Source organism: Palaemon carinicauda, unplaced genomic scaffold (genome assembly GCF_036898095.1).
Source record: "Palaemon carinicauda isolate YSFRI2023 unplaced genomic scaffold, ASM3689809v2 scaffold216, whole genome shotgun sequence".
Lineage (NCBI taxonomy): Eukaryota > Metazoa > Arthropoda > Malacostraca > Decapoda > Palaemonidae > Palaemon > Palaemon carinicauda.
This window is the reverse complement of record NW_027169767.1, coordinates 132,501-158,183: the sequence shown is the minus strand read 5'-3', so window position 1 is coordinate 158,183 and position 25,683 is coordinate 132,501. Positions and strand designations below refer to the sequence as shown.

Sequence of the window (25,683 nt, the reverse complement as noted above, 5' to 3'; positions counted from 1 at the left end):
ACCTCTGCTAATGGTATAACTACATATGGCCCAACTTTTTGACGTCATTAATATTACCGACTTTTTTAGCCATATCATAGGTTCATTGTGGCCACAAAGCTGGAAAGTGTGTACATGATATTGAGAAAAAGATATTTGGATATCTGATTAGAATATACTCAATTTTTACAAAACTGAGACAGGATATCTTATATTGAAATCCTGGGGTTAACCAAAGTGTGGGCGCCAGGTTAATCTTCATATTCCCCTTCATTAATGCTAAAGCCTTGGATTTTGCTCATTTTCAAAATTGAAATAGATAAAGACCAGTCTTATACGACAGAGCATGCCTCTGAACAAAAATAAATTCTGTTGAGGCAACTATTCTTAGAAATACCTCATTTGACCTATATATAGAAGCAAGAAAGTCTGTCCATCTCTGTTTTTAGTATCAATATTACGAATGTGAGCCTGTGCAAAATCAAATTAGGCTTTTATGGAAATAATCTGGTGAATAAAGGTTGTTTAGACATATAAGACTACTTATAATTTTATCAAAGTCTTGAGAAATTAGCAAAACTTTAGGCTTCAACATTTCTTATGCGAGTGAAGCAGATTTTGTTAATTTCTCAAAAATGAGATGGAAATATCAGTAAGATGATGACTGAACAACCCTTAATCAGTAAACTATTTCTAAAGCAAGCCTAGTTACATTTGCATAGTCTTGCCTTGTTAGTAATATGGATACCAAAGGCAGTGATAGATTTTTGCTTGCTTCTTTAGGTCAAATGACGTATTTCTTAGAATAGTTTGCTCAGATGACAATTTTTCAAAGTTGAGCTCTATCATAAAAGACTTTTCTTACCTATCTATTTCAGTGTTGAAAATGAGTAAAATCTTAAGGTTACCACTATTGATTGGGGATATTGAGAATTAACTGACGATCACACTTTCTTGGTGAACCCCTGGATTGCTCAACATGAGATGTCTCATTTCTGTTATGAATGTAGTAGTTTATTATAATCAGATATACATATATCGTTAACACATTATCATGAATAAACCTTTTCCAGCTTTTTAACTTTAAGGAACCTAGGATAGGATTGAAGCAGCCAGTAATGCCCTTGTTATTGATGTTAAATGTTGGGCCATCTACCTTTTGTTATCAAATATATGTAGTTATACCATTAGCAGAGGTATGTCATTTATTTTGACATAAATGATCATTAAGAACTCTAGCTCTTGTATAATAAATAGTTTCGTGTATACCAATTATTCTTATGCAATAGAACTTGAAAAGTAGCTCCTATCATTTACAACAAAATATTTGAAATAATCATTCTACCCAATGTACAGTTATAAGTTATACAAGCATCTCACGTCTCAAGTTTTAATTGTAAATATTTGTATATAAAATAGTAAATGACAAAACAGTGTTTCATTGTATATAAAACGTCACTGGTTTTTTTATATCTGCTTAGTTACTATTTTGAATCCCCATACTATCTACATGAAATTATCTCAGCTTTCAAAGCAATTTTACCTATACAACCACCTTTGATAGGTGTTAAAGATATAAACATCATTACTATTGCAAGTGAAATTTTCAACTATATCGTTCTCAATTTGTATAAGCCATTATTTTTAAAGTACTAACTACAAAATAACCCTTTAAAATTCAACATTGAAAGGAGTCTGTAGACATTAAGCAAATTGTTTTAAACACATTTTTTTTTCTAAGCCTCCTTATAGGTAGGCCTCATTACTCCCATTGTCTTAAGTAACTAATCACTACCTAATTATTTGTCTTTCCTCCGAAGCAGTGACTTTGGCTGCAATTCCTAGATCCATCTAAGTTTAGCCAAGTATCAAGAACCAGATGTGTCTGCCCATCCTCTTTACATATTCTTAATAACCCTTACATTAAGTATAAATATTCCTTTAAAAGTCTTTCAAGAATAATCTTGAAGGTATAAATCAAAAGAACTCTTGAAACATCTACTTTAAGAAATATTCCGTGAATTTTGATTTTAAACTACTTCACCGACGGTTTCTTTCTCTTAAAGACTACAATAACTCAAATTAGTTTACTATTCCTTTTGTAAAGCCTTTTTATATAAATTCAATTCGTAAAATCCTCCAAACTAAATATGTTATCAACTACATAGGCTATATTCTAGACTGAAGTATGAGCCACTGAATTGCTTCTGTAAAGAATATGCAAAGCTTAAAACCAGTAAACAGATTTTATACTTTTCATAGCTATTTTGACATTTTAAAGCTTTTAAACAAATTTCCATTCATTAGAATGGAGAATAATACAAAAGATCTTTTACTGCAAACAAGCAATGGGAATGTTACACGTGATCAGAATAACTTACATTTTGTTAGAGATTAATTAATGAAAATTACCAAAACATTTGATATGAAGTTTTGAAATGAAGGTTACAAACAACTTTGGTAAAAAGTTTCAAAACATAATCTAAACTTATTTAGAGAGAGAGAGAGAGAGAGAGAGAGAGAGAGAGAGAGAGAGAGAGAGAGAGAGAGAGAGAGAGAGATTAGTTTTATTATTACTACTAGTTAAGCTGTAACCCTAGTTGGGAAAGCAGAATGTTATACGCCCAAGGGCTCCAACTGGGAAAATAGCCCAGTTAGGAAAGAAAATAAGGAAGCAGATAGTGTGCCTGAATGAACCCTTAATCAAAAGAAAGCTAAACCAAGAAAGTGTAAGACCATGGTACAGAGGCTATTACACTACTCAGGACTAGAGAACAGTGGTTTGATTTTGGATTGTCCTCCAAGAATAGCAGAGTACCGGAGATAAAGTCTCTCTTCTATCCTTACCAAGTGGAAAGCAACCTTTAAACAATAATGCAGTATCTAAACTCCACTAATGCTTAGCCATGCTATTTAAGACCTTAATAGTGATTCCCTTCACAAATATTCAAAATTATCCTATTCATGACTTCTTGTTTCCCCTTACATATAATAAATGATTTAGTTGCTAGCACAATAAGTAAACTTATTTAATAGATTAAAAGCTTGCTTGGTTTTCCCTTTAACTGGAATATATAGAAAATAATTCTAGTAGTGGAGCTTTATATATGAAACTTTCATTTAAGCAGAATATTTGTCATTATTGCATGAGGGAAGGAAACATGATGGTTATTTGAAACACATAAGCCAAAATCATATGTACTTACATCTCTAGTAGATTTATAATACCAATATTTATAAACCTGTTGATGGCTAGAATATGATGAACTACTCCCCCACCCTCCCTTCCAAGAAAAACATTGACTGAAAAGGACTGGCAAGATATGGATAATCAGAGAGAGACATTTTTGTCCAATAGCTACTATCTCGTATATATCTGCTTATGCCTTTTAAGAGAACAATGGCCTACAATAGAGTCGAAGTGTACAGGGAAATACAATTAGTTGCTAATAATTAGATTACAGTCTTGAGAGGTATACATAGGCAATAATGAAATGATATTTAGAGTAAAATAATTAGTTGGAGGTTATATTCACAAGTAATTAAAGTACTTTAATATACAGGTTATAGAATGAATTTGAATCAATTGCTAAAAATATTAATATCAGTTTCTCTTTAGCCACACATTCAGAGAACTTGTTTACTGTAATTTACTCAGTTCTAAATATGATATGATATAGAAGTATGTTAAGAGATCCAAAGGAAATTTACATTTGATTTATCATTAATTATTGAAAATTTAAAACTTGTGCAACAAATTTCTAAGGAACAGTTACTTCATTATTTACATTTGTGGATCTTAATTGGTTTTTAATGTAAAATTTCCTTAATTTTTAAAAATATTTGCAATAACACAATAAAAAAATCCAGTTAACATAACCTATAATTATTCAGACTAGGAATTTTAAGAGGTAATAGTAATCCATTATTATTCAATATATTTGTATTCACTTACTAGTTTTCAGGCAACTAAACGAATTATTGTAATCGTTTACAATTAAATGAAAATTAGGACATTGCAATCTGAATTTTAATTAGATATAGATAGGTTTGGACATCAAGATCAATTTAATTTTTGGGTGTTTAGAATTTACTAGTGAAAATAGCATCGAGTATTTTCAAGGGAAAGATGCATAGAATTAAAAATAAAATTAGCTTTATATGCAATGAATTTCTAGATTGAGAGCAAATAAAATACTTGCTACTAGCTAAATAAAAGTAGATAGTTATAATAATTAAATTCATGACTTCCAGAAATACACAAACTTTGAGAAACTAGAAGTAATCTGATAATATCATTGTTTTAAATATTTATATTACTTATTTACTGAAACAAAAAATTTTTCTCAGTGATTGCTAGTGGAAATAGGGCATATAAATGGGGTGACCCTTGTAACACACAACCACCTAAAATTAAATAACTAGGGTCAAGTGAGCATTTCAAGATATTTATAGTAATAATATTTCTCAGAGTATTTTAACAATCCAGAAAAGTTTAATGATAGACTAGCAGCTTCAGTCGAGACGATTGGTTGGTGCTCCTTTTGAAATTAGAAATTGATAAAATTAATCAACTTTTCTTCGTAAACATTCAGGAATTTCTTGTAGTAAATCACTGATTATTCGCTGCCAATCTTCAAACTGATGTCGGTAGGAATGCCTCATTTTAGTGCATATTTGCAGTTCAATTTCCTGTTTTGTGCAGGAGGCTATAATACTTCCTTCCCTTTTGATGATTATAGTCTGAAAAATAAATAAAAAATTTTAATTTCAGGACTACAGATGTATGAGTCTTCTTCAAATATTTTACAATGCACTTCAATGTCAAGACTATACTTAATAAAATATTCTGCATGATAAACTATAAAGAATATAAAATATTCTAATGTTTTGGGTATATGGGTATAAACGTGGAAATAGCGATAGCCTAGACATGTCCATAACATTCATAACAGAAAATAATATAACCGAAAGTAAATCTCATAAGTTAGCAATACTAATAATAATAACAAATATTAAATCTTAAGGCCTGAAAAGGAAATACTTCACAATAATAATAAAAACCTAGACTTTGGTAATCCACTGGTTAACAGGAAGCTCTACTAATCCTTCAAAATTTTCTTCGAGAGAATCAATAAACCATAATTCCTTGAATTAAACATTCTACCTTACACCACAAGGGATACCTGGTAAAACACACACAATACTAATAAAACATTTATAACAAATGTATGCATTTTAGTGCTGCCTTTGACTGTGTTAATCATGAGGCCATTGTTTTCAAACTTAAACAGTTGGGAGTGGGTGGGTCGTTTCTTAGCATTATTATTGATTTTTTAAGTAATAGATCTGAAAGAGCTGTTGTTGATGGGCACCATAGTGAGTATAGGAATGTGATATCCGGTGTTCCACAGGGTAGTGTTCTTGGCCCATTACTTTTCATACTATATACACAGGACATGTGGTTTGGCCTAGAAAACAAGCTTGTTGCATATGCAGATGATGCTACTCTCTTTGCATTAATTCCATCCCCTGAATGTAGATCTGGGGTTGGTGAATCCCTAAATAGAGATTTGGCTAAAATTAGTGCATGGTGCAAATTATGGGGTATGAAGTTGAATCCTAACAAAACTCAAAGTATGATTGTAAGTAGGTCAAGGACGGTGGCTCCTCAACATCCAGTTCTCAGTATTGATAATGTTTCTTTAAAATTGTATCTTTTAAAATTTTAGGTGTGATTCTCGACAGCAAATTTACTTTTGAGAAACACATTAGGTCTGTGTCTTCTTCAATTGCACAAAAAATTGGCTTATTAAGAAAGTCTTAAAAGATTTTCAGTGATCAATCTATTCTGAAGAAGTGTTTTAATTCTTTCATTCTACCTTGTTTTGAGTATTGTTCTCCTGTCTGGTGTTCAGCTGCTGATTCTCATCTTAATTTGTTGGACAGAAACTTACGGTCTATTAAATTTCTTATTCCTGATCTAGATATTAATCTTTGGCACCGTCGTTCAATTAGTTCATTATGCATGTTGCATAAGATTTTCCATAACTCTGACCATCCTTTACATTGAGATCTTCCTGGACAATTCCATCTTGTTCGTAATACTAGGCAGGCAGTTAATTCTAATAGTGAGGCCTTTTCCATCATGAGGCTCAATACTACAGAGTATTTTAGAAGTTTTATTCCAGCTGTGACCAAGTTGTGGAATGATCTTCCTAATCGGGTAGTTGAATCAGTAGAACTTCAAAAGTTCAAAGTTGGAGCAAATGTTTTTATGTTGACCAGACTGACATGAGTCTTTCTATAGTTTATATGACATATCTGTTTTCGACGTTGTTAATAGTTTATATAGGACATATCTGTTTTAACGCTGTTACTGTTTTTTAGAATGATATATTATGAATCTATTCTCATCATTTGTTTATTTCCTTATTTTCTTTCCTCACTGGGCTATTTTTCCCTGTTGGAGCCCTTAGGCTTATAGCATCTTGCTTTTCCAACTAGGGTTGTAGCTTGGCTAGTAATAATAATAATAATTCTGAGCAAAAATAAGATCTACTGTCACAGTAAAAGTTTGGGTACAATATTACTTAGTATACAAGAGTATAGCCCCAAGTTGATAATTGACGAGATTTCACTCTTCTAAAAACAACAAACAAAAAAGATCAGCAACTGCCTAAAATCATCCCCAAACTAATGCCAGCTATCTTATCATATTAATCAATTTATCCAAGTGGATTTTCTGGTTAACCTTCAATCAATGAATCAGCTTACTCTACCCATCTTCACCACGTTATTTATCTAGCCTTAAAATATGGAAGACTTATACTGATTCACTAGCCTAGTCTCGAGTATTTCTTTGACGAACTTATTCAATGTTATTTTTCACTTACTGGGTATACGTACTTCCATCCTTTTTCAGAGCTTATAAAACCATCAATATTATAAATTCTAATGGCAATTTGCATTTTACCAAACTATACAAACCTAAGTTCCTTTTACCAAACTATACAAACTTGAGTTCTTTAAAAGTAGTATGTTTTCAGCCTGACTTGAACTTTAAAATTCATAGAGAGGTTTTGGTAGCTGCTGGCAGATGGTGTGAAAGCTCTGCCACTTGCCAGGACACAGAGTAGCTACTCCGACCTTCACCTAGGACTTCCGGGAGGGTTGAGTCTGGAAACAAAACTTGAAGGATTCAGGTTTATCTAGTCAAGATAAATAATAACAACTTGAAATATGCGATTTGTTCCTACACAGATATAAAGACTCGTCCTTTAGTAGGAGACTATTCCTTAGGCAGGATGATGCCCCTATAACCATACTGACCAGCGGTATGAAGTGCTCCTTTCCAAGAGGGTAGTACAAGAACTACAGTCTGAGGAAGTGGTCCAACTTCTAAATGGGGACCAATAAGATCGACACTGTATGAGAGAAAATTCCATTGAGTAGGAAAGGTTAACCCCGTTCAATCTAATGATGAGATACTGCCGAGCAGCAGCCTTTCACAGTCGAGACTGAGTAGGCCCTTCCTCTCTGAGGTACAGCAAGAGCTTTGCTGCCTCAGGGGTTAAGGGGGGGGTACCTTGCTACCACTCCCACTCACACACCTGTGATTTAGCTCACTTTGCTTGGAGGTAGGACTTCAAGGGGGATAGGGCTGGCGGAAAAGTTTGTATAAATAGCCAAGGTTTGTATAGTTAGGAAAAATATAAATTATCTACGAATGTCATTTTTTCCGTAACTGGAATACAAACCATGCTATCCATTAGGGGTGACTCACTCATTAGGAAGGTTGGATGTCCATGCCAGTCTGGCTTTTGGCTTTACCCAGGGGCTCCTTATCTGGGTATATTAGTACTCCCTTCCCTCGCTAAAACCTTGCTACGCAAGGTCCGCGGCCTACGCAATCTGTGTTGAGACATGCAGAAGTGTGACTCTAGGTAAAGTTATTCTGAGTCCATTGTAGGAAAAAACTGATGTAACCAAGACTTTCCCAATACCACCTCGCCAGGGTATGGGGACGCAACAGTATTAGCTTAATACTAGGTATACAACGGAGCATGGTTTACCTGCAGTGGTTTGAGGTCAGCTTATGCAGAGAACCCAGGATGCTGCTTTCAACACGAGAGGGTACGATGAAGAAAAGAATAAGAGCCAGTCAAATCTTTTCATTCACACAGACTAAAACTGGGTAACTTGTCCAATAAGGTGATTGAGGTATACAACCATCTGTTGTGCAGCCACCACCGGACCGATAGAGATCGTATCGAATTCCTGTGGGTCACATTTTGCAGGAGAAAGGTTGTGAAAGTAACCTGGAGCATTCACATCCTTTCTTGTAAAACCTGCGTCACAGAGTAATCTGCTTAGAAAGACCAGGGACATAGCTATGCCCCTGACATCGTGAGTCGTCATGTTGAGATGATGTTTTGGTGATCCTACTTTAGTCTCTCCCAGTGTTGATGACAAGAGAAGAGACCCGGGTGGGCTGTTGCCGTTCTCTTAAGGTAGAGTCTCATACCTTACCCTGGGTATAGTAACGGATCATCTGGATCATCCGTTACCGAGTGGAGACTTGTGTAGGATCCGTCACCTCTGGACACTATGTCTGTCGATATACTCAGGGATGAAACAGAACATTGCCTTTCGCCCTTCTCATTAATGGGCTATGTCGAAAGAGAGACCATGAAGTTCCTTGACTCGTATGGCTGCTGTCAGAGTGTGTAGGAACATTCTCTTCTTAAACCAGGGGAAAATTTGTTGCCTGGTGAAGTGGAACATAAGGAGATCTCTTTAGAGATCGGAGAATTTGAACCATGTTCCGAGAGGAAGGTCTCAATTCTGACTGGAGAAAGGCAAGTTGTAAGTCTGTATGAGTTAGGAAAGGTCTAGCGATGAAAGGATGTCCCTTCCTTTCAATTTGAAGATGAAGGATCAAGGTTGATTGATCATTTTGCCTGTTGAAACTGAATAGGGGGTCTTTTCCTCTTGCATATATTTGGGTATTCTGCTATTGCTGGAATAAAGGTATCGAGTGGAGAGAGAAACTTTCACATGACACCAACCACACAAGACGTTATACTGCTGGTAGACTGATGCTGAGGAATTCCTCATATATCTAGACAACTTTTTCGCAACTTATTGCGAAAAGCCTCTGTGGAAAAGGAGGTACTGGGTAATCTCCAGGCGTACAATCATAGCCAAGCTATAGCTTGTGGTAGGAGTCAAAGTGGGTTGTCTGTGATGTGGAGAGGGTTCTCTTGGAGAGACTATCAGGAGCTGCAAAAGATTTGGAAACCGTTCTGCGGAATGCAGGTGGGGTGGGGTGGAGATGGGTGGGATTGGACGGGACGGGTGGGGTGGGGTGGGGTGGGGCCGGGACGGGTGGGGTGGAGTGGGGCCGGGACGGGTGGGGTGGAGTGGGGCCGGGACGGGTGGGGTGGAGTGGGGCCGGGACGGGTGGGGTGGAGTGGGGCCGGGACGGGTGGGGTGGAGTGGGGCCGGGATGGGTGGGGTGGGCCAAGGATGGGTGGGGTTGGGCCAAGTGGGACCGGGATGGGTGGGTTGAGACCGGGAGGGGTGTAGTGTGCTGATGATAGGGTGTGGTCGACAACCTATCTCTAATAAATCTTGGAAGTCTTTGATAGCAATTGATACGAAAGGAAACACCAACTTCCATGAAGTAATGACAGAAGATATGTGTGGTGTTGGAAGCAGTAGTATCTCCTTTACATGGTACCGCAACAGACCACCCATAGAGTCGATCAGTCACAACAATTAATGGCTTCCCAGGGACACAGAGAGTCGGCCGAGCAAGACTTGAAAGGCCTCGTACGGTGGTTGTCATTCAATAAGGGTTCCTGCTGAAGGGTAGGCTGCAAACTCTCATATGATTTACAAGTTCAGTACTGGTGATGTCTCAGTTGATTCATGGCCCAAAATCTGTTTGTCTTCCACGTGTTTTTGTGGTTTCCACACTTCGATGACTATCATGAAGACGGGCGAGAGTGCAACGGCAGAGGGCAGCAGGGACAACAGTCATTGCTCCATAGAGAATGAGATCACCATCAGTTGAGAGGTTTTCCCTTAATTTCCAGAAATGGAGTAAGGACTAGTTTAGGCTATAACAGCTTGATGGAAATCTGGAAGTCAAACAATTCAGCTCTTGCTTCAGCTAAGAACTCCTGAAGTGTCCTATCTGCATCTTGGGGTGTAGAATCTTCTTTGGTGATGACAGCATTGATACTGACAATATAACTGACGTGTGTTGCGCCGTCAGCACAAGTGATTTCATAGTCTGTAGTAGGTTGAATGACTGGAGTTCGAGATAAAATATCTTGAATGCTGAGCTGCTCTCCACCCTGCCACACCGTTGTGAAAAGCTACGATGAAATCTTTTCCCTGAGAATTGGGACGAGTTGCTGGTGACCAGTCATCATGGTAAGATGCTGAAGACCATCTAGATACAACTTACACTTAGACATAGCTCAGACCACAGCTAACAACTCAAGCTATACAGTGGCACACAACAAGAATTGGCATCTGTGACAAACTGTGAGCCCCGTTGAACTAAACGAAGTCTAACATTACTATGGTCCTGTAGAAGTGTGTTTCCAATTCCATAAAGGTGAGAGGCATAAATCTGGAGGATTACCGGCAATGCAGGATAGGAAGAGGCAAGGAAGGGGGGTTTTACCAAGGTGGCCTTGACTTGACAAAATGCCTCATCATGATCTTGAGTCCAAACGAATGCTCTCTTGGGGCTGTGGCAGCAATCTCCAGTGGTAAACTCGGTCAACTGTTTCATTAAACCTATGAATGATCGAAGGGTCAGTCAAATTGGTTTGAGTGGGAAAGTCACGGATTGCACTGACTTGACCAGGATCAGCTTATACCTTCTCCTGAGAGCTGGTGTCCACAAAAGGGCAGGTGGGATCCAGAAACCACAAATTTGTCTCCGTTGAGAGTAATCTTGAATTTGTGGCATCTAAGAAGCACCATGAAAATCTGTTGAAGGTCAGTGTAGTAATCTTCATCAGAAAGAAGTATGTCATCGACGACCGTTTTAAAATTCTGCATTTCTTGAAGGGCCATATCACCCCAAAGACAAAAGGCGTCCCCCATAGCTGCAAAACCCATTAACATGAATTAATGTAAGTCTCACATTTTATATATCTACAGGTAGCGTGGATCTCTCCAAGTTGACCATAAGGTATAGCAGGGGCACTACTCCCATATACACTCAACACAACTTTGTCTGTTTATGCAAACCTATAACTGTATGTCATCCCTTCAGAAGCTGTAATTAACTGAACAAATCTTTTCCACATATTCCTTGTACTTTGGCAAAGCCCATCCAAAATATCAAACATGGATAAATTTGATCATTAGTCATGAAATAAAGGCTTCTAAAGATGGGTACAGTAATTAACCAAAAGATGGTGATCTCATTTTGACAATTTTTCAGTTTTCCCTCTAAATATATTCTTATGCAGTATTTATGCCTAGTAATAGGATTAATACTAAATGTTGTCTGAAAAGACTTAGGCTTTTTTATGTGTTTTAGTGATAAAAGTGTCCTATACCCCCATTCAATGTTGTTAAGTCAGGTTTTTATAAACATATATAAAGGAAATTCTGCTTATGCCATCTTGCAACTGCATAGTATCACTAACTAATTTCAATATCATATCTACACGAATATGGAGTTTTTATGATAAAACAAAGTTTTATGAATACTTACCTGGCAGTTATATATACATAGCTATTAGCTATGTATATATAACTGCCAGGTAAGTTCTATTCATAAAAATTATTATTTCCAGATATACTAGACAAATTTAGTTGTTGTTTTTTATGGAGTATTATCTGTATTAGAGCTATTATATTTGTGGTGGTAAAAAACCACGTTCTTCTGCATGAACTAGAAGTTGGTAACCTTGACATGTATATAATTTCTGGCCGTGGGAATGAATTCACAATACTTGCAATTGACTTGCTGGCAATGATATAAATAACGACAAAAGCAAATGGCACAACCTTTAGTGACTGGTAAAAACAGAAGTAATTTTGAGCAAGTTCAGTTTAGTTAGCGAGAGAGTGTCATGTTGTAGTAGTTCTTGTGTTTTGAAAGTGCTGTACAAAGTTTGCCAAAATCCGAGGTAAGGATCCCGAGCAAGTCTGAAGCATTATCTCACCAGTTCAACAAATAAAGAAAGCACACACTATTGAATTCTTCTATTGAGACTGGTGCATGTCCCTTCCAAACCTCTTCCAAGAAGGATAGTCCTTGATTCTTGCCTCATCAAATGATATAGCAACTAAATCAGATTGGGATATTGTGAGAAAATAGAAGCTCTGCAGTCAGACCATGTGGATACAGACAGTCGGATGTTTACCAATTGTGGCTATATAGCACATTAAAGAAAACAAAAGTAAAGAACACAATCATCTTGTGTTCCTGTATTATATGAAAAAAGGAGAAAAAGCATTTACATTTCAAGGAAAGAAATACGATCTCCAGGAACTGAAAGATATGAAACCTTTGCGTATCAGATGGCCAGTGCTACCCTCAAAGGAACAATGAAATCGATTGGAGGTCATAGTGCAAATTTGGACAAGCTCAGGTAAATACTATTCCCAAATAATAATTGTGAAAGTAGCAGGCTTCCAACAATCATGGACAGTGCACATGAACATACAAATCGTGATAACTACCACTGCTACATCTGGAAACATTTACTACAGAGTGAACAAATGTAACCAGCCTATTGTGTAGATGATAGTGATTATTACCCACTTTTATATCATGATGATACTTATTTAAAAAGAAAATTGTCAGTTTATTGTGAAAAAAAAAAATAGGTTTTACCTTCCTCCCAAAAGTGTTTGTAAGCGTAAAAATAACTCACGATGATATGTATACAGCAGTACATTTATACGTGCCATGCAGTATTTTGAAACATAGCATAAATAAATTTATATGTAACTTGGGTTGACTTAACCATTCATAAAATGAATGCTTAATAATATTCGTGTTGAGCAGTGTCATGTTTGATACCCATGGAAAAATGTCAGCTATTAATGAGGATTCGAAGAGTATTATAAATTACATGTCTTTTGGTGCTGATTAACTTTACTTTTTTCTTTGGCAAATTGGTATAATCAAATGATCACAAGTGTTCAGTATTTGTAAAAATTTCTATCTAATCAAGTGTTTGTAGAATTGATAAGTTAGAATGCATATTTCTAAAAGATATCTAGAATGAATTATTGAAACAAATAAGGACCATGACTGCAGTACTTTTTGCATAGAAGATAATCAACACTTTTCGAAGGATCACACAATAATGCTCAGCTATTCTTTTCCTAAACACTTTTCGAAGGATCACACAATAATGCTCAGCTATTCTTTTCCTATGTTTTAGTAAAGATTATCATTAATCTATATACTTTTTAGACAGTTATTCTATCATTTCACCATGATTTCAGTTTTCCTTTTTTTTAGTATCTTAAGTAAGCAATCCAATTAAAAAGCAAGTGGCGAAACTCCCAGCAATGATACATCCCATGATTTTTTTTTCTCAACAAACTTCCCTCAAACGTCCCACGTGTATCAATTGGGTTGAGGAGATTTTCATATATAATACAGATTATGTAAGTCTCAGTCTTATTTTAGAAAGCATTCAAATTTGCCAGTGATGACTCTACCAAAAGTGGAAATAGAAAAATTACAAAACATAATAAACAGAGGACAAAGACTAATAAAATGTCTCTGACCCAGATCAATACTAAACCTAGCTGCCTATCGCAGCAAGAATTAGTTTGAAATATGTTATCAAAACCGGACTATAACCGGTCCAAGACTATAACATAAGATCGCAATAGATATCCGAAAGACTGAAGATATTAAGGCTTGAGAGAGGAAAATGAAGACACTTGTTTTCTAAGTGCTTCGTTATTGTGGACTGGAGAATAAACGAGCGATATGCAGTGTGAAATGCTGAATGAATACTTTTACATTTACTTCTACTTTTTGGGGTTTAGTGTATTGGACAATTTATAGTACAGAGAATTGCAATAATCAAGCGTTGATATTACGCGATTCATCACTAAAATTTTTATACTGCTCTCTCTTAAATATTTTATAATAAAGGCTATGTTTCTCAGGTGATAGATACACACTTTCACTGTGTTCACTATTTGATCCCTCATTGACAAATTACAATCTATCAGTACACCCAAATTTTTCACAACAGGCACAATCCTAACATCAGCGTCACCAATTCTTATACTTTGAAATATCTGGTAGTTCTTCAAAGCCACCTCTGTGCCAAAAAGCATACATTCTGTTTTATCATCATTTAATTTAAACTTTTTCCTCTGCATCCATGTTTCTATTTCAGTCGTTATCTCATCAATTTTCTTCTTAGTATCTTGTATTGTTGAAATTGAAAGGTAGAACTGGGTATCATCTGCATATAGTTTAAAGCCCACTTTTTGTTTTTTCAAGATATGTGATAGCTCAATAGTATATATATTGAACAAGATAGGGCCCAGAACACTACCCTGTGGTACACCTTTCATAAGAATTCTCTCACTGGATCGGTTCCCAGAAACTTCTACAATAGTCTTCCTGTTCATTAAGTAGCTTCGCAAAAATTCCAGTGCTTCCCCAGTCACTCCAATGGACTTTAAGTCGTCAAGTATGTACTCGTGCACAACAGTATCGAAAGCAGCACTAAGTTCTAACATAATCAAAATTCCACACTTTCCCTCATCAAGATGACCTATCATATCGTTCATTATTGAGCATAAGGTAGTTTCTGTAGAGTGATTAGCTCTGTAGGCCGATTGATTTTCTGGGAATACCTCTAACTCATCAATATGCGCCCATAATTACTCACTTATGATTTTTTTCAATAAGCTTCAACATGTAGGATAAATTTGAAATGGGTCTACAGTATATGAATTTAGTTTGTTTACATCACCTTTTCTTTGTATATTGGTTTGATCAACGCAGTTTTTTCACAGCTAGGAAAACAGGATTATGATATACTTAGGTTAATTATATTCAGGTAAATATTATATACAATTTGCTTATAAATACCTTGGAATGCATAAATTAAAATTAATCACGAAAGGTCCTGTTCAGAGTATGGTTCCCGTGCAGTTATAGGACTGGAAAAGCAGGCCTTAAAGAAAGTAGACAGAACGATAAAAAAAAAAACTTCTAAATTCTATCGCCAAAATCAATTTGGCTCCGACAACTCAAAACCTTGCGTAACTTGTTTACGATTTGTCGAGTCGGGAATATTTATATATTAAAACTCTGATCTTACGTCATTCGTAAATAATATTCAACGAACCTCTTTTTCATTTCCTAAAGTTATTAAGGTAAATATTATCTGTACTTTGTGAAGATTGATATAAAGAGCCGATATTCTATTAACCCGGGAGAAATCAGAGTCGGTAACGTTTCCTGCATTCGGCAACGGTCAATAAAACTCAAAATATAAATGCTTATATAATTATTTTTGGTGAAAAAAATGTTTTAGGGCAATTATGCCACCTTAAATTATTTAAACAGATAAATTTCCTATCACAAAATTCCCTAGTTCTAAATAGAAAAAATAATTCATGTGAAATAAGGAGATCGTCGGACGATAACGGATATCGAATGATATGACGTCATCAGTTTATATCGTGAAGTCATATACCGATATCGATTATCCAATTAGGAATCATGATTTGATCGTGACGTCATCGATAATCAATTTAATAACCAACGAGGTATCATGATTTGATCATGACATCATTTGTAATTAATGAAATGACCAATGAGGACGTGCCACATGTCATATGATAATAGGCTAATATTATTGGTGTAATTTGAGATTGCATTAGCGTATAAATAGCACCGATGTTTGATAAGCGATCATCCTTATCACTAACAAGCTAGTGAAAGGATCATCGTAACCAGTGAGTAAGTGAAATTTTCACTGCTTTGCCCATAGAGTTTCATTTTTCTCGACTTGAAAAATTGAAGCTTGCGTAACACTTTATTTTTCGAGTGTTATTTGAGACAACACCTGATACCAAGAACCCATCGACTGCTGAAGGCTATCATCGCCGTCTGCGATGGCAGCCAGGGGCTCTTCCCCCATCCCTACCTCCTCCCCTCGAACTAGAGTGGAGAAGGGAAGGATAAAGAAGCCTAGGTGTCTCACCTTGAGAAGCCACAAAAACCTCCCAAGGACACCTGACCTTGTTGCAGGGACCTCCAGGGACTCTCAACAAGAGATCATGGAACTTCCAGCAACCCTAAAAGAAGTGAAAGACGACGACGAAGACCACCAGGACACTGAGGACAACCCCACTCAACTGTCACCTGCTCTTCAATCCCAGGACAACACTGCAAGTCCTGCGAAGTTCAGGTTGACCCCAGGACCAAACACGACCTCCTATGCTGCTGTTGCTGCCATGGAGGCCAGCAACCCGAACCTCAGAATGACCATACGTCCTAATCGTAGGGGACAGCTGGTCATTAATGCACAGGACCCATCCACCAAGACCTTCCAAGAGCAGCAGGAGAACGTGCGAAAGCTTGACCACAACGACAGGCCAACCACCATCATCATTGCCTATGATCTTGACCTCCCTCTCAAACCTGTGCTCCAACACCCCTCCATTCTCACTGCCAAGAGATGTCAGGGGAGGGCCGGAAGGAGATCGCACAAGCTGGAGGCAGTCTCCAAGGGACCTCGCCCTGTTCAGCTCTCTTTCAGCCTCTGGGGCACCTTCTACACCGAGGAATACTTCAAGGAACCCCTTAGATGCTTCCGCTGCCAGAAGTTCGGCCACCACAAGGACCGATGTACAGGACCAGAGATCTGTGGAGTGTGTAGCAGCAGGCAGCACCCTACTGCCTATTGCATTGCCAGACACAAGGCCAGATACCAGACAACTGCCCATTGCCCGAATTGCAGAGGATCTCATCATGCTTGACATGACAGATCATGCTTGACATGACAGATGTCCCTTTCGGCTCCAACGGATTGCAGACCGTCATGAAGCAGATCGTCATTACAACCTTCGCCCACGTCAGCAACGTCGAACAAAGCAACCTCCTATCAACCATACCTCTCCACCTACCAACCGCACCTCCCAACAAATTCCAAATCCCTCCAGACACGCCATTCCTGAACTTCCTTCTCCTCCAAGCCTTTCTCCAGCACCTAAACCTCAACGCCCTCCTAAACCTCCTCCAAAGTCAAGAAGATCCCTTCCCGCACTCCTGTCACTCCTTCACCACTAAAATTCACTTCTCCTCCTGCCATTCCACACCCAAAAAAACCTTCCACATCCACATCCGCTCCTGCAACCCACACACCCAATTCCTCTCACTCCTTAAGAGAATTCACAAGTTTACCTAATCCCGCTGTCAGAAGCCAACCAAGCGCCTCTCGCCCCGCCTCACCTCCCCTTGATGTTGATAGTAATTCATACGACCTCTCTTCTTGCCCCATGGATGCTATTCTAGCAGCCATAAGTAATATACTTCGCAGTTTTCTGCAATCCCGTAAAGTAAAGTTCACCCAGGAGTCTCTTGACGACTTCGTTTTTGAACATGCCGCCCTTGAACTCTATGCTCAGTTCCCTTCATAGACCCTCCCACAAACGATCCTAACACAACCACATACAACAACCAAAACACCCACCAAAACAATCAGGTAAGAGTGCTCCAATGGAACGTGTGCGGCCTACGGAACAAGTTTGCATTCCTGCAATCTCAAACTTCAGTGCAAAACCCTGACATAATTGTACTGCAAGAAACAATGCTCAACGAGAACATACCCTTTGCTTTCTCAGGATACAAAGTCTACTCTACGTATCTTTCACCAACAACAAGAGGCCTAACAACTCTTGTTAAAAGCAGCATTCCCTCCAAGATAGCAACAAGTATTAACTGTGGGACTGCGGCAGAGACTGAGCATTCAGATATCCCTGCTTGCCACAACTCTCACAGTACATAACATCTACAAAGCCCCAGCAAAAAGCATCAATGCAGAGGCTCTTTTCGCAGCTGCCTCTGTTGATGACACAATAATTGCAGGAGACTTCAACACCCATCACCCGTTCCTGAATTCAGTAACTAGTAACTGCAGCAAATCAAACAGGCAGACACTTGCATGCCTTACTGCAAGAATATTCGGATGTAACACTCATCAACAATGTTACAGAGGCTACTCATTTAAGAGGACGACGACTAGACCTCACCCTACTCTCTAGAGCCATACAAAGAGGCGCTAGATGGCAGCTGCACCCTGTATTAACGAGCGATCACATTGCCATAGAAATCAACCTTGAATTGGAGCAATATCCCCCTCCTCCTCCACCCCCCAAAAGGTGGAATCCAGACTTTGCAGACGGGAGAAAATTCGAAGCAACTATGACAGAATGGGCTCTGGAATACATTAATAACCCTCATAATGATATTTCCACCCTATCATTCGACTTCAACAAACAACTAGATGCAGCCGCAAGTGTTTCCATGCCTCAGAAAAAACACTCAGAGGAAACACGCCGATGCCTGGTACTAAAACAGCCGCATCAAAGAAATGAATGCCAGGATAAATAGGACCAGAAAACTTCTCAGAAGACACAGAACTGACGAGCTCCATGACTTACTTGTGGAGATCATCAAACACACTGAAAGTATCACTGGAAGTCAAACCGGATAAATGGTACTCATGGTGCCATGAAATCAACTTCAACACATACCTAGCCAACATATGGGGCTGGTTCAACAAAATCTCTGACAAAGATCTTGTAAGACGTGGCGCCGAACGTCCTGAAAGACGAGGCGCTGAGCATCCTGAAAGACGAGGCGCCGATCGTCCTGAAAGACGTGGCGCTGATCGTCCTGAAAGACGTGGCGCTGATCGTCCTGAAAGACGTGGTGCCGATCGTCCTGAAAGACGTGGCGCCGAGCATCCTGAAAGACGTGGTGCCGAGCATCCTGAAAGACGTGGTGCCAATTGTCCTGAAAGACGCGGAGCCGAGCGTCCTGAAAGACGCGGAGCCGAGCGTCCTGAAAGACTTCGCGCCAAGCGTAAAGTGATCTTCATTACGCCACACGGTGCGTTCGGTTCATCAAAGGGTTATCATGGCCGACTGGCGCTCTGGGACAAAAACCGTTGTCTGTGTTGGTTCGTAAGCATTATAGTATTGCTATTATCAGCAAATGTGATGCAATGCAAGACTCTAACAGCAATGTTAGTTGCTAGCATAACGTCCAACGCTCTTTGCTTTCCCATGGCAAGGGCGAGCGTTCTTGGGAACGTCAACAGGAACGCTCGAGAGGACGTCTGCTCGTGAGCTAACGCCTCTCGTTTCCTTTGGCCGATCGACATTCCTTCTCCCAGGGGTTGGGGAGCTTGGAAAAGGTCTAAGGCTAGGAAAAAACGTCCACTGTGCTGAATAAATTCACAGCACTAATTTTGCACTGAAACTTGCACTTTTTAACTCTTACACAAAAGACCATAATTAGTCCTGCCCGTTGTGAGAGATCTTTCTCTACTGCCAAGGGCTTAAATGAGAATGCCAAATAGTTTCTAGTTCTTGCTATATAAATTGTAACAAAATATTTTTGATAAAATATTACACTGATATTTTCATTGTAAAATAAATGTTTGAACACAAATACCCGGTAGTTACTGTACATATAAGTACCGGTAAAGATAAATGTTAACTACCGGGAAAGTTACAGGTTAAATGATTCAAATGAATAGATATAGGAATAACATGTATATACAGTATATGTAAACAACCCTTAATTCTTAAAGGTTCCCAAAAATAGTGATTTGTTATGATTAAAATGAACAGATATCGCAATAACGTGATATATATATATATATATATATATATATATATATATATATATATATATATATATATATATACTGTATATATATATATATACTGTATATATATATATATACTGTATATATATATACTGTATATATATATACTGTATATATATATACTGTATATATATATACTGTATATATATATACTGTATATATATATATATATATATATATATATATATATATATATATATATATATATATATATATATATATATATATATATATATATACTGTATATATATATACTGTATATATATATATACTGTGTATATATATATATATATATATATATATAATATATATATATATATATATGTAAACAACCCTTAAATCTTAAGGGTTTCCAAAAATAGTGGATTGCTACACTTAACAACTGGAACACATATGTGAATATACGAATAATACTAGAATCCCAACATCGAAAGAAAATAAACGATATCAAGAATTGCTGGGACTGCATAGTATTTTCATGAGAACTACGCAGCGAAAATTAACAATACGCTATTTCTATTTAATCTTTGAAAATAGATCGATGATTTAAAGAACGAATACTAAAAAGACAAATATTTTCTTAAAATATATAATCTTTTTATATTAAAAGTTAAATACTTATTGTAAGATAGACTTGCTTTTCCTTCTTTGCAAGAAAAGCAAAGAAAAGAATTATGCAACATATTACGTAGTACTTTGTAGCTTACGTTACACCATTGTGACGTCAGAGAGATGGTGGAACGATCTCCGCCATCATGTTTAAAGAGTAGGTTCGTAAGTTTTACAGTTGGGGGAAACCACTCCCATTCCTACCTCTTAAGATACAAACATAGTTAAAGCACTAACACTCAGTAAAAATAAAATCAAACCAGCGAAGGCTAAAAATAAATTGTACATCACCAAGATAACTGTAATATACAAGTTACAGCGAGTGAAAAATCCAACACCATGCCGTTAGCGCCTGCAGAGAAGATATGAGGAATAATGGAATAGTTCCTAGGTACCTCGCTAGGGCGCACAGGTGGTACACCTGGCTATCCAATCGGCAAGATTTTTTGAAATTTCTGCCGTGACGTCAGAGACGTAAGTGATATATATAACTACCAGGTAAGTCTTATGTTTAAAAAAGGTTAACAAAGATAAAATTACACTAAATTTCAAAATAGATTGAATTACCCTTTGGGAGACATTTCCTGCAATAGTAGTCATACTGGAACTAAAGTGGATGAGAAACAAAATGGCTTATAAAACAACATCCATTCAATTAAGCATAAATATTTTTTAACTCCTAAATGGCCAAATAGCCAGCTAATATTTGCATCATACAAAAACCTGAAAGTTGCTTAAAGCAAAAGCAAGCCAAAGTAAACAATGGACTGAAAAAATGGCTATTAATGTTCACATTTTAGCCGATCGATACGTAAGTTCTTATGCCTCTGCCGCCAAGCAGTATAAACCTTTAAAATATAAAGCTTTGTATTGTTCAGTAAAAGTTTAATAATTGTTTATGTTTTAAACAGGACTTTGTATCACGCAGTAAGTTAAGTTAGGATATAGCCTACATCCTTAATTTGATTCAATCTACAACATTGTATGTCAAGTTTAGATATATCCTCATAATTTGATTCTATCTACATCACTAAGTAACATTAGGTGGGTGTGGCGTGTCTTAGTCTGGCTACGTAATGATCCTGCATCCTAGGTTAGGTTAAGATTAGTATGTATTCCTGTAATTTAGACACATGAGAAGGTAGGCAAAGAAGGTAAATCGTGTTTGAACATATGAGGCAGTCCCATTTTTTCTTTATATAATAGGCATTAATGCTTTGAAAGGGTTGTCTTAAACTTTATGTCTAGACCATGCTTTTAGATGCATATGTTGTACAGTAGTTTATGGAAGTTCACATCAGGATGGACCCATCTAACTTGATTCAACTTGTATTTTCTTAAATGTCACTAGATGGAAGAGGAGTTCAGGCTTGCCAGGTTAGGCTCTGGTGCCTACATTAAGACAATCCCTATTATTCTCGAAGTACTCATATACAAGATCGATTTAGTTTTTGCAATAATACATAATTAGCAATGAATGTTGATGTAAAAGATATCTAAAAATACATGGAGCATCTCCCGTTCCTTATTAGGGCATTGCATTTAATGTGTGCACAACCCTAACTTTAAATTCCAATTTCTCATGCGGGTCTTCCAAAATGTGGGAGTTGTGATGCATACGTGAGACTTATTTGGTGGTTCAGGCCTATTTACAAGATTTCATGACTATTGTTCTTTTTTTTTTTTTTTAAGGACTCAACACACAGAACAAATTACCTGTAGAACAAACCAACGGGAGACGGTAAAATAATACAACAGTGCAATAAATGGTTAGTAAAAATTAAGACTGGTTTTAAAAGTATTTTTTTGGTGTTTTGAGCGTTTTTGATAATGATCCCGGAGGGTTGACGACCATAAGTGAAATGCTATGGCTTTGCACAAGGTATCGTCATTAATTACGTTTGAAACACCTCAAAATATACAGTGGAACCTCTACATCCGAACGTATCTACATCCGAATTTTCCAACATCCGAAGTAAAATTCGAGCAAATTTTTGACTACACCCGAATTTTATTTCGACACACGAAGTAAGCAATTTTCGTCGTACCGGTTGTATGGTTGTATCCGAATTTTTCAACACGCTTAGTACAATTCGAACACGTTCCTACTCTACACCCGAATGTTTTTTTCGACACCCAAAGTAAACAATACTCGTACGCGTAGTCGGTGCTCATAGCGCCTGAAGTGTTTTTTATTTCCGCCGATAGAAGGCAGCACTTCGACCTAGGAGGGACCCTCAATTAGCGTGGCTTGGGTCAGTCCTCTGTGCTCGTCGGCTTCTTGCGGTTGTGCTCTGTGCGTTCCGCTATTAACACTGTTTTAATCGTGACTTTTTACGTGCACCCTTTAACGGTAATTTACGTAAAGTATGGATCCTAAAAGGCTTAGTTCTGCCAGTGGTAGAGGTGAGAAAAGGAAGAAGGAAATGCTTTTAGAAGTTAAGCAGGAAATTATTGAAAAACATGAGTGGGTGAAATTGCTAAACAGTATGGCCGTAATATGTCGACGATCTCGACAATCCTTAAACTGAAGGAAGCTATTAAAGCATTGAAACCTTCTACGGGGATCACAATAATTTCAAAACGCCTACCGGGGGGGGGGGGCTCCGCCCCCCTGCGACCCCCCTTAAGGCCACAGTAATTTTCAGGGCACCACCAAACCTAAGACACCCACCTAACCTAGCCTATGGGGCCCTGTACCCCTACCTAGGCCTACTGGGGGGGGCTACGCCCCCCCCTGCGACCCCCCCTTAAGGCCACAGTAATTTTCAGGGCACCACAAACAAGACACGAAAAAATTGCACCTCCTCTTCCTTTTCCCACAAGTAACCACACTACGATCACACCGGAATGCTAATTTGTTGTAATCTATACGGAACACATTTTCACAATTAGGGCACTTTTTCTCTGCCAAAATCAAACCATGACGTTGAGCAAATGCAATTAGCAAATCAACTTTCCCTGAATAATGTACACAAAAATCCCCATAAGAAATAAAGCAATTGTCACAAGTGACACAGTCGGAACGGGATGAAGGTCCTGCTAATTGCTCCATACTTCACGGCAAAATGAGCTTTTCAGTTTGAAGGGAGATCCGAGACGTGCAAAAATATTCCTCCGCGGAACTTCACGTAAACTGTGGTAACTGGTGGAAAAATAGCAGGGATAAGTGAAGTAATAAGTGTCAGCATTGGCTAGATTTATAAAAACCGCCATGATTGGTTTTCAAACAGTGTGACGTCAAGAAAACACCTGTTATTGGTTAGAATAGCATTGAGAACTAGTCTGCCATACGCAGTAAGGCGGTAAAACAGCTCATTTTAGCCAAGACATCACACAGTATACAAAAACAAACACTTAGAAAAAATCCAAGTGAAACATAACTATACACACGAATATCTTCGTTAAATAGAAGCTGCTCATATATTGACTATTATATAAGCGTTCTATATGATATAATAGTGAATTGTAGGTGTTTAAATTCTTCAAGATCTTCCGCGGAGCTCTCCTACACATTTACCTAAATATGATAATTTGCTGATTTTTGCTCTGCCGTATCCTCGTTTCGCTCAGGATTAAACATTTATCTCATTGCTCCTATGTTCTGGCAAACGGAACATGCTTCGCTGTGCGTGTTAGGCTCGTGAATACACATTTAATGCCTCTGTTCGAACATGAAATTGGGTCTCATTTCCAATTATCAGACTAAATATAAACATTCTTACCCTAACCTTATAATGTCAAGATAAATACAATAAGAGATATAATTATATCATTCCAATATTGAAAACAAATAGGTTTAAAATATAAAACGTTAGGCCCTTTATTCTTTTCGAACAATAACTTGCAACAGAAGCACCACCTGTCTGTTTTTTTCTGAATTACCGGGTGGAAGGAGGCTCCTGTATGTGCTGACAAAAGCAGCAAAAAATGCATTTTTTCATTAAAATCTGTAGCTTCGTTAATGGAAGTTTCCGTCAGTAGTATATGGGATTCAAAATAGCGTATTTGCAAAAACCTATTCAATTATGAAAGTTTTACATTCCTAACTAATATTGCACTGTTCTATAATGAAACCCCCCAGGATAATTAGGTGACACAATCATACAGGCTACCAGAATTCCGATTTAAAAAAAAATGTGGCACACCACATTTAACCACTTTACACAGTCCAATCGGGTATTAGCAAAAAACTCATATTTTTACCCACTTCTAATAGTCGAGTGTCATATAAGTTAAGATACCAATGTTACTAAGTCCAAGCTATTTGAGACTAGTCAAAATGGTCTGTAACTTAAAAAAACCTATTGATGGTTTGTCGATAATTACTATCGACTGTAGGTACCTCACAGTATCCTAGCAGTCACAATTTAATTTGAAGATTTGAAATAAAAATATAATTACACAAAAATACATTGAAGAATCCTGTAAATTGTTTCAAAGTCTTTTAACCTATTATATCTCATATTCATTATACATTACACTTAGGCTTACACATTATATATGATTTAAACCTGTGAAGTTTTGCCATTGGTAAATGTCTTGACATACGACAGCCGACTCAAAACTAGGATAACCCAAGGAGGTTTAAACCTTGTGCTAACCCACACTGCAAAGTACATGTCTAATCACTTTTTTGCTTTAAAATAACTCTATAGATACTTTGATATACCTGATCTGAAATCTAAAATACCGGTACTAACCTTTGTAAGAACGGGGAGAGGTATCCGTGATTTAGACCTCTTTTACAAATAGCTGGCTGCTGTTAGTGTAATGGCGGCCCATTGGGAATGCGGAACAATACATTTGGCAAGAACATTGGAACGTGGAAAATTGTTTTCTTCTTATTAAATCATTATATAATCTCGTCTTTCTGTTTAATGTCATGATATGAAGATAGAACAAAATATACTGTATTAAATACATACTTAACTCCTCTGTTTTTACGATAAAAGGGATGAAATAACGTGAACTACTTTTCCGACTTATTCCAAGACTTTTTCCGGATTTTCATGCAAGCAAATAAATGCAAGGACACCTTCATAAAGAAATGCACACATCCACATACCCTCATACACTTACACGTATATATATATATATATATATATATATATATATATATATATATATATATATATATATATATATATATATATATATATAT

General features: G+C 37.3%; 1 long non-coding RNA gene across 1 annotated transcript in view; it reads right to left on the bottom strand.

Annotated features, from left to right (window-relative positions):
• Window positions 1-2,898: 2,898 nt before the first annotated feature.
• The window catches only part of LOC137636041 (uncharacterized), a 123,569-nt gene continuing 100,784 nt past the window's right edge, over window positions 2,899-25,683 (bottom strand). The window contains exon 2 of the long non-coding RNA XR_011042902.1: window positions 2,899-4,722. This is a non-coding gene — a long non-coding RNA (uncharacterized lncRNA). The remainder of the gene's footprint in view (window positions 4,723-25,683) is intronic.